The following is a 12,104-nucleotide window of genomic DNA, read 5'->3' on the forward strand; positions in this document are numbered from 1 at the left end:
AGATTGGGAACGTCTTTTCACCATTCGTAGACCTGTATATAAGGAATGGTGTGTTGAGCTGATGAGTACTATAGCGTTAAATGTAGATGTAGATAGGTTAGATGATAGAAGTTTTCTTAGATTTATCCTTGGCGGTAGGATGTACAGAATGACCATGATGGACATGGCCAGGGCATTACAGATTTACACTCCTAGTGAATTACTACTACCCGATTGTATGAGTTTGATTTATCGTGGTAAAAGGGTAGATAGGAACTTTGACGCGAATGCCGTTTGGAGGCGTATGTCAAACTATAATGTTTTTACACTGGGAGGAAAATACTCCTACTTACATATTAACAAAGCTGAGCTTCGTGTAATTCATAGATTTTTGGCTAACTCGATTACACAGAGAGGTTACAATAAGGAGAAAATGACCTTACATGATTTATTTTACCTAAAGTGTATTCGAGACCCGAGAAGCTTTGTTAATATCCCTTACTGTGTTGGTTTTTATTTATCTAAAATGGTAGAAGGAATGCAGGACGGGAGTATAATAGGAGGAGGTATTTTTGTTACTCTCATTGGAGAGTATTTAGGTGTTGATAGGAACCAAGGGGGTCCATTACATATTTGTAGAGAACAGGATGAGACCATAGGATTGCGGGTTTATGTGGGTGCTAAGGTATTGAAGAGTAGACGCAACCAGGCATTGCCCTATGAAGGTAATCATCCTCAGGCAGAGAGAGGCTCAGACGAGGAAATGGAGGAAGCGGAAGACATTAGGGATGTCTTTCGAGATGCTATTCTTGACGTCCACGTTCGTATAGATGAGGAAGCAATGATGAGCGCGACCAGACATAGTATGTATGAGCAGTGGAACTCCGAGCGAGTATACGAGGATTATAGGTGACACCAACACGATAGCTGGTTAGTTCATCAGCACCAAATCATGAGCCAGCTATCATATCAGGTACCAAATAATTACGTGCCTACTCGACCTGCTCATTTTCCGCCACACAACCCCGACATCTGACCACCCTTTAACCGGTATGACTATAACCAAGCCTATCAGAAAACCTATAACCAACAATGGAACCCACCTGACGAGATGAACTGGAACCCCTATCCAGACTGATTTGGTTCCATTGGTTATTTTTATGATTTTTATGTTTTTATCTTTTTACTTATTCATGTTTAAACTTATGTTATTGGATATATTTATGTAATTTTTATCATTATTATTATTATTGTGTACTAATATTTCACATTTAGGATTTGAAAGTGGGATATTAAGTCCCATTTCAAATTGCCATGCATGTTTATATTTGTATGTATGTATATTGTCGATTGTACAAAACAGGGTAAAACAGCGCATTTTCAAAGACTGTCATTAAGTTCAGCAAAAGCTACTAATTTTGACGACAAGATGAAAAATAAATGTGATGTAACAACAAGACGAAATGAACAAATGATGTGCACCATTTATCATTCAGCAAACAAACGCCAATATGTTTGGAAACTTTGGTAAAATTTAATCATTTTTCTACGCTAATCACCCTCAATAATTTAAATTGTTACTGATTTCTTGCAAATGAGGGCATTGCAAGATCTTAAGAGTGGGAAGGGGTTAAATTCTTTCGGATTTTAAAATTTTTAACTTAAACACTTGGTTACCATTAAAAATACTAGTAACGCAGTAGTTGTATTAGAATCTAGTGCTCTCTGATAATAAAGAACAGCCCTAGTCTTATATACTGACTACCCAATTCTAGTAAAATTTTTCAAAATTTTCAATTAAATGAATTCAAAATCATGTTTATACATATTTATGAACGATAAAACTAGGTGTTAACACTGAAATTATTGTTACCTTGGAAAGGACATAAATTGAGAAACAAACCAAAATGTTAGAATTCATTTAAAATGGAATAGAGGACAATAAAAAGGCAAATAAAAGAAAATAAAAGCCAAGTGTGGGAAAATTTACCAAGTTATTTAAAACATATATCACATATTTTTGTACAAATAATTGAAGATACTTTTGCTTTGGACTAATCTAATCAGTTTTACCCGATTTACTGTAATATATTTGAAAGAAAGATGGATCTACACGATGAATCAATTCCATCATTAAAAGGAAGTAAAGTCTTCCGAAAAAGAAACGCACTTCTTGATTTAGGTCATGAAGTTGTCGTCCAGACCAGCTGTAGGTTGACGAAAAATCTAGAAAAGTCATCTCTAAAATCAGCAGGAAATCCACGGACCTCAGCATAAAACAGGGTCGCCAAGTGGGCAAACTTATCCTAGCCATGAGAGGATCTGTCTTGTAAAATGGGGAGGACACCGTGCAAATTAGCTGGATAAGACTAATGAATCAGATCCCCAGAAATGATAATCTCCTTTAAAGATCAAAAATCAGCTTTTAAGACTGATATTACTCAATCCTTGAGATTGACCTTAAAGATTGAGAATTACAAACTCATGGAATTCGATGATATCTAAACTCGAGCTTGAACGAGAAAATATTTTGATCAAAATTGCAAACCGATTTGTTTTCTGAAAACCTATTTTCAATGCGTTCATTACCATTGAACGTAAAATCCTAGGAATTCACCTAGAATTCATTAGGTCACCTGAACCAAATCGGGTGTCAACCGTAAGAACAGTGGTTGCATTGTGCCAGACAGAAAAATTATAAGGGTGAGCTTTACTATTGCTCCTACAAAGGATAGTAATTGCGTCCGACAGGTTATAGACCATAATTAAAAGCATGTCAGGGGACATTGCCTTAACAGTTGCTTGTTCAACGCTTTCCTTTACAACCGGACGGTAGTTTACCGAAAGGTAATATACGGAACAAAAATACTGGACGTGTTGCTTTCCCAATACAAGGTTAGCAAGTGGGTGACACAAAAACACAAGTTTTGAGCTAAAATTTTCAAATCTGAAACCCACCAAACCCACAAAAAGAATTTGCAAACACCGGTGAAGGGTTATTCCGGAAAACTTATCTAGGGTAAAAGTTAGATTTAATTTTCAAAAAGATCAAATGTTTTAATAAAGATCCAATTTCCCTAATGGATCTAAAATTTATAGTCATGTGGGACTGTAAACCACATCGTTACTACCATTGTTTATACCGCCGTATAGAAATCACTGATGTACAAAGTGTGAAGAATAAAGAAGTGATTCTAGTATATTTCAAGACTATATTGCTTGAGGACAAGCAACGCTCAAGTGTGGGAATATTTGATAATGCTATAAACGAACATATATTTCATAGCATTATCCCTCAAGAAAGACAAGCTTTTAGTTGCAATTGTTCTATTTACAAGTGATATTCGTTTAAATAATAAAAGGTGAAGACAAAAGACAGATTCGACGAATTAAAGACGCAAACGACCAAAAAGCTCAAAAGTACAAAGTACAATCAAAGTGGTTCCAATTATTGATAAGCAACGTCTCAAAATTATAAGAGTACAAGATTCGAAACGCAAAGTACAAGATATTAAATTGTACGCAAGGACGTTCGAAAATCCGGAACCGGGACCAGAGTCAACTCTCAATGCTCGATGCAACGGACTAAAAATTACAAGTCAACTATGCACATGAATATAATATAATATATAATTAATTCTTAAAATTAATATATATATATATATATATATATATATATATATATATATATATATATATTATATTATAAAACCGTCAGCAGAAGAAAACAACCACATGTGAGCCTCCCCAGCTGGCCATGCGATCGCATGGCCTTGAAGGGCAAAGCTCATGCGATCGCATGAGCCCCTTTTTCAGCTCACAGGCCTATAAATTCGCGTGTTTGGTTCAGAGTAAAAAATATATATCCATCCATCCAACTCTCTCAACGTGTGTATATATATATATATATATATATATATATATATATATATATATATATATATATATATATATATATATATATATATATATATATTATAATTTTAATTTTAATTTTAATTTTAATTTCCAATAATAAGGGTATGTTAGCGAATATTGTAAGGGTGTAAGTCGAAATTCTGTCCGTGTAACGCTACGCTATTTTTAATCATTGTAAGTTATGTTCAACCTTTTTACATTAATGTCTCGTAGCTAAGTTATTATTATGCTTATTTAATACCGAAGTAATCATGATGTTGGGCTAAAATACTAAAATTGGGTAATTGGGCTTCGTACCATAATTGGGGTTTGGACAAAAGAACGACACTTGTGCAAATTAGACTATGGGCTATTAATGGGCTTTATATTTGTTTAACTAAATGATAGTTTGTTAATTTTAATATAAAGATTTACAATTGGACGTACCTATAAATAACCATATACACTCGATCGGACATGATGGGCGGGATATTTATATGTACGAATAATCGTTCATTTAACCGGACACGGGAATGGATTAATAGTCACTAGAATTATTAAAACAGGGGTGAAATTATGTACAAGGACACTTGGCGTAATTGTTAACAAAGTATTAAAACCTTGGGTTTGTAGTGACCCGAACTTTTCCATGTTTATATATATTAATTGAGATTGATATTTACATGATTAAATGTTTCCAACATGTTAAGCAATCAAACTTGTTAAGACTTGATTAATTGAAATATGTTTCATATAGACAATTGACCACCCAAGTTGATCGGTGATTCACGAACGTTAAAACTTGTAAAAACTATATGATGACATATATATGGTTATATATATAGTTAACATTATATTATGATAATTAAACATATCATTAAGTATATTAACAATGAACTACATATGTAAAAACAAGACTACTAACTTAATAATTTTGAAACGAGACATATATGTAACGATTATCGTTGTAACGACATTTAATGTATATATATCATATTAATAGATATTCGTACATCATAATATCATGATAATATAATAATTTAAAATCTCTTTTGATATTATAAACATTGGGTTAACAACATTTAACAAGATCGTTATCCTAAAGGTTTCAAAACAACATTTACATGTAACGACTAACGATGACTTAACGACTCAGTTAAAATGTATATACATGTAGTGTTTTAATATGTATTTATACACTTTTGAAAGACTTCAAGACACTTATCAAAATACTTCTACTTAACAAAAATGCTTACAATTACATCCTCGTTCAGTTTCATCAACAATTCTACTCGTATGCACCCGTATTCGTACTCGTACAATACACAGCTTTTAGATGTATGTACTATTGGTATATACACTCCAATGATCAGCTCTTAGCAGCCCTTGTGAGTCACCTAACACATGTGGGAACCATCATTTGGCAACTAGCATGAAATATCTCATAAAATTACAAAAATATGAGTAATCATTCATGACTTATTTACATGAAAACAAAATTACATATCCTTTATATCTAATCCATACACCAACGACCAAAAACACCTACAAACACTTTCATTCTTCAATTTTCTTCATCTAATTGATCTCTCTCAAGTTCTATCTTCAAGTTCTAAGTGTTCTTCATAAATTCCAAAAGTTCTAGTTTCATAAAATCAAGAATACTTTCAAGTTTGCTAGCTCACTTCCAATCTTGTAAGGTGATCATCCAACCTCAAGAAATCTTTATTTCTTACAGTAGGTTATCATTCTAATACAAGGTAATAATCATATTCAAACTTTGGTTCAATTTCTATAACTATAACAATCTTATTTCAAGTGATGATCTTACTTGAACTTGTTTTCGTGTCATGATTCTGCTTCAAGAACTTCGAGCCATCCAAGGATCCATTGAAGCTAGATCCATTTTTCTCTTTTCCAGTAGATTTATCCAAGGAACTTAAGGTAGTAATGATGTTCATAACATCATTCGATTCATATATATAAAACTATCTTATTCGAAGGTTTAAACTTGTAATCACTAGAACATAGTTTAGTTAATTCTAAACTTGTTCGCAAACAAAAGTTAATCCTTCTAACTTGACTTTTAAAATCAACTAAACACATGTTCTATATCTATATGATATGCTAACTTAATGATTTAAAACCTGGAGACACGAAAAACACCGTAAAACCGGATTTACGCCGTCGTAGTAACACCGCGGGCTGTTTTGGGTTAGTTAATTAAAAACTACGATAAACTTTGATTTAAAAGTTTTTATTCTGAGAAAATGATTTTTATTATGAACATGAAATTATATCCAAAAATTATGGTTAAACTCAAAGTGGAAGTATGTTTTCTAAAATGGTCATCTAGACGTCGTTCTTTCGACTGAAATGACTACCTTTACAAAAACGACTTGTAACTTATTTTTCCGACTATAAACCTATACTTTTTCTGTTTAGATTCATAAAATAGAGTTCAATATGAAACCATATCAATTTGATTCACTCAAAACGGATTTAAAATGAAGAAGTTATGGGTAAAACAAGATTGGATAATTTTTTTTTAGCTACGTGAAAATTGGTAACAAATCTATTCCAACCATAACTTAATCAACTTGTATTATATATTATGTAATCTTGAGATACCATAGACACGTATACAATGTTTCGACCTATCATGTCGACACATCTATATATATTTCGGAACAACCATAGACACTCTATATGTGAATGTTGGAGTTAGCTATACAGGGTTGAGGTTGATTCCAATATATATATAGTTTGAGTTGTGATCAATACTGAGATACGTATACACTGGGTCGTGGATTGATTCAAGATAATATTTATCGATTTATTTCTGTACATCTAACTGTGGACAACTAGTTGTAGGTTACTAACGAGGACAGCTGACTTAATAAACTTAAAACATCAAAATATATTAAAAGTGTTGTAAATATATTTTGAACATACTTTGATATATATGTATATATTGTTATAGGTTCGTGAATCAACCAGTGGCCAAGTCTTACTTCCCGACGAAGTAAAAATCTGTGAAAGTGAGTTATAGTCCCACTTTTAAAATCTAATATTTTTGGGATGAGAATACATGCAGGTTTTATAAATGATTTACAAAATAGACACAAGTACGTGAAACTACATTCTATGGTTGAATTATAGAAATTGAATATGCCCCTTTTATAAAGTCTGGTAATCTGAGAATTAGGGAACAGACACCCTAATTGACGCGAATCCTAAAGATAGATCTATTGGGCCTAACAAACCCCATCCAAAGTACCGGATGCTTTAGTACTTCGAAATTTATATCATATCCGAAGGGTGTCCCGGAATGATGGGGATATTCTTATATATGCATCTTGTTAATGTCGGTTACCAGGTGTTCACCATATGAATGATTTTTATCTCTATGTATGGGATGTGTATTGAAATATGAAATCTTGTGGTCTATTATTATAATTTGATATATATAGGTTAAACCTATAACTCACCAACATTTTTGTTGACGTTTTAAGCATGTTTATTCTCAGGTGATTATTAAGAGCTTCCGCTGTCGCATACTTAAATAAGGACGAGATTTGGAGTCCATGCTTGTATGATATTGTGTAAAAACTGCATTCAAGAAACTTATTTTGTTGTAACATATTTGTATTGTAAACCATTATGTAATGGTCGTGTGTAAACAGGATATTTTAGATTATCATTATTTGATAATCTACGTAAAGCTTTTTAAACCTTTATTGATGAAATAAAGGTTATGGTTTGTTTTAAAATGAATGCAGTCTTTGAAAAACATCTCATATAGAGGTCAAAACCTCGCAACGAAATCAATTAATATGGAACGTTTTTAATCAATAAGAACGGGACATTCAAGTTGGTATCCGAACGTTGGTCTTAGAGAACCAGAATTTTGCATTAGTATGTCTTATCGAGTTTGTTAGGATGCATTAGTGAGTCTGGACTTCGACCGTGTTTACTTGAAAAATGATTGCTTAACAAATTTTGTTGGAAACTATATATTTTTAACATGTGAATATTATGTGATATATTAATCTCTTAACGCGTTTGATATTATGTGATAGATGTCTACCTCTAGAACTAGTCCCATTGACTCACCTAATAATAATGAAGAGTCAAATGTAAATTGGAATGATTCGTGGACTGATTCACAAGTTCCCGAAGAGGAACCGGAAGAAGATTCGGAACCGGAAGAAGAATCGGAACCGGAAGAAGAATCGGAACCAGATGAAGAAATAGAACCGGTGGGGGAAATAATAAAACGGTTAAGTAAAAGAAAATCCTCAACCAACCGGCCAAGGTTAATTATGGTCAATGGTTTTTCCGCCAAGGAAGCAAAATATTGGGAGGATTACCAATTCTCCGATGAATCGGATTCCGACGAGAATTCCGATGATGTTATAGAAATCACCCCAACTGAATTTAAAAAGGCAAAAGAAAATAATAAGGGAAAGGGCATAAAAATAGAGAAATCTAATTCCAATCCCGATGAACTTTATATGTATCGTCAACCCCCGAAGTCCTTAAGTTGTAACAATGACCCGGGAACCTCTAAACCATCAGGTTTTTCTAAACCAATGTGGAAAATTACGGTTCGTATTAGGGGAACATCATATATCCCTAGAAACTTGGCAAAACGAACCAAAACCGAAGAAGAAGAAACAAGCGAGTCGGAATAAGATAGTTGTATTCGTGTGGTGTAATATATGTAATATAGTGTGCTTATGCTTTATGATATATGTAAAAATTGCTTGTATTAATAAGTATTTTTTTTATGAATCTAACTCTTGTCTATTTTACAGTATAAAAACACAAAATAGATAGACAACCCAATATTTTAAGAGACCTACTCGGAGACATGATTGATGAAATCTTGTCTAGAGTCGGTCAGAATTCTTCGGCACAACTATTTAAGGCGAGATCAGTTTGTAAGACATTCGAAGAACGTTCCAAGAATGCCTTGGTTTATAAAAGGCTTTCGTTCGAAAGATGGGGGATATCACATTGGGAAATCCATAAGTTACGATGTGTTTACTTTGACGCATATATTGCGGGGAACCCAAATGCTATTTTACGCAATGGGTTAAGAAATTATTTTGACTCAATATATCCGAATATTGGACTTCATGATTTAGAAAAAGCGGCTAACATGCAACATAAAGAAGCATGTTATGCTTACGGATTAGTAATGTTCGCTTCTCACCAAAGTGAGAACAAGAATATCGGGCTACAACTATTAAACAAAACGTTCCCACAAGTGACAGAGTCGGTAATTGGGGTAAGAAATGAGGTTTTTAGATTGTTACGGGACTGTTGGACATTACGTAACCCTCGTCCCTTTGACAACGTTACAACACGCTGTCTTATTAACGGCCATAACGGTTATGTTCCATAAGACCAAGGATGGGAAGTAATCCTAGTAAAACCAGAATGCATGACTTGTTTCTGGACGTATGAATTACGTGTCTTTATTGCCTTTGCTGAACGACTTGTATACTAGCTAGAATTATCTTCACAACCATCTTGTATCAAATTTATTGTGTGCTATATTTCATGCTATATGTAAAATAAGCGGTATTGTAAGTTTGTAAAATATTGTGTAAAAGTTTGAACGCGAAATATTATTATAATCAGTTTTTCATATAGAATTGTAGTAGTTGAATTGTATATTAGCTACTAAGTATGAACTTAACGGGTAGGTACTACCCGAATTTAAACTTATAAAACGCTAATATGAAGAAAAAGCTTTTATAAATGAGTTCATATTATGCTACGAAATACTATTAACTACTCTTAATATTCTGTATGATTAACTTGTTCCATTTGACTATTTTGAAGGAAATGGCACCGACTACTCGACACACCGTGAATATGAATGAAGAGGAATTCCGTAGTTTTCTAGCTTCAAACATAGCCGCAGTACAGGCTGCGCTACATACCAACAATAACCTTGGATCTAGCAGTACAGGAAATCGTGTAGGATGCACCTACAAAGAATTCACTGCCTGCAAACCTTTGGAATTTGATAGAACCGAAGGACCGATCGGATTGAAACGGTGGACCGAGAAGGTCGAATCGGTGTTTGCCATAAGTAAGTGTACTGAAGAGGACAAAGTGAAGTACGCTACGCATACCTTCACAGGTTCTGCGTTAACATGGTGGAATACCTATCTAGAGCAAGTGGGACAAGATGATGCTTATGCACTACCGTGGTCAGCATTCAAGCACTTGATGAACGAGAAGTACCGTCCCAGAACCGAGGTCAATAAGCTCAAGACAGAACTTAGAGGGTTACGAACCCAAGGATTTGATATTACCACGTACGAAAGACGATTCACAGAATTGTGCCTATTGTGTCCGGGAGCGTTCGAAGATGAGGAAGACAAGATCGACGCGTTTGTGAAAGGATTACCGGAAAGAATCCAAGAAGATATAAGTTCACACGAGCCCACCTCCATACAACAGGCATGTAGAATGGCTCACAAACTAGTGAACCAGATTGAAGAAAGAATTAAAGAACAGACTGCTGAAGAGGCCAATGTGAAGCAAGTCAAAAGAAAGTGGGAGGAAAACGGTGATAAGAATCACCAATACAACAACAACAGCAATTACAACAATAATCGCAACAATTATCCCAACAATCGCAACATCAATCGCAACTACAACAAACGGCCCAACAACAACAACAACAACAACAACAACAACAACAGCAACTACAACAATCATCCCAACAACAATAATAACCGCAACAACAACAACAATCAGAAGCAGCTATGCCAAAGGTGTGAAAAGTATCACTCGGGGTTCTGCACCAAATTTTGCAACAAGTGTAAAAGAAATGGTCATAGCGCGGCGAAGTGTGAGGTCTACGGACCAGGGGTTAATAGAACGAAAGGAACAAATGGTGTCGGAACGAGTAATGGTGGAGCAAGTAGTGTCGGAGCAAGTTATGCCAATGTAGTTTGTTATAAATGTGGAAAACCGGGCCACATTATTAGAAATTGCCCGAACCAGGAGAACACGAATGGACAAGGCCGCGGAAGAGTTTTCAATATTAATGCGGCAGAGGCACAGGAAGACCCGGAGCTTGTTACGGGTACGTTTCTTATTGACAATAAATCTGCTTACGTTTTATTTGATTCGGGTGCGGATAGAAGCTATATGAGTAGATATTTTTGTGCTAAATTAAGTTGTCCATTGACGCCTTTGGATAGTAAATTTTTACTCGAATTAGCAAATGGTAAATTAATTTCAGCAGATAATATATGTCGGAATCGAGAAATTAAACTGGTTAGCGAAACATTTAAGATTGACTTGATACCAGTAGATTTAGGGAGTTTTGATGTGATAATCGGTATGGACTGGTTGAAAGAAGTGAAAGCAGAGATCGTTTGTTACAAAAATGCAATTCGCATTATACGAGAAAAAGGAAAACCCTTAATGGTGTACGGAGAAAAGGGCAACACGAAGCTACATCTTATTAGTAATTTGAAGGCACAAAAACTAATAAGAAAAGGTTGCTATGCTGTTCTAGCACACGTCGAGAAAGTACAAACTGAAGAAAAGAGCATCAATGATGTTCCCGTCGCAAAAGAATTTCCCGATGTATTTCCGAAAGAATTACCGGGACTACCTCCACATCGATCTGTTGAATTTCAAATAGATCTTGTACCAGGAGCTGCACCAATAGCTCGTGCTCCTTATAGACTCGCACCCAGCGAGATGAAAGAACTGCAAAGCCAATTGCAAGAACTATTAGAACGTGGTTTCATTCGACCAAGCACATCACCGTGGGGAGCTCCTGTTTTGTTTGTCAAGAAGAAAGATGGTACATTCAGGTTGTGTATCGACTACCGAGAGTTGAACAAACTTACCATCAAGAACCGCTACCCACTACCGAGAATCGACAACTTATTTGATCAACTACAAGGCTCGTCTGTTTATTCAAAGATTGACTTACGTTCCGGGTATCATCAAATGCGGGTGAAAGAAGATGATATTCCAAAGACTGCTTTCAGAACACGTTACGGTCATTACGAGTTTATGGTCATGCCGTTTGGTTTAACTAATGCACCAGCTGTGTTCATGGACCTTATGAACCGAGTGTGTGGGCCATATCTTGACAAGTTTGTCATTGTTTTCATCGATGACATACTTATTTACTCAAAGAATGATCAAGAGCACGAAGAACATTTGAGAAAAGTGCTAGA

This window comes from Rutidosis leptorrhynchoides, chromosome 9 (genome assembly GCF_046630445.1).
Source record: "Rutidosis leptorrhynchoides isolate AG116_Rl617_1_P2 chromosome 9, CSIRO_AGI_Rlap_v1, whole genome shotgun sequence".
NCBI lineage: Eukaryota > Viridiplantae > Streptophyta > Magnoliopsida > Asterales > Asteraceae > Rutidosis > Rutidosis leptorrhynchoides.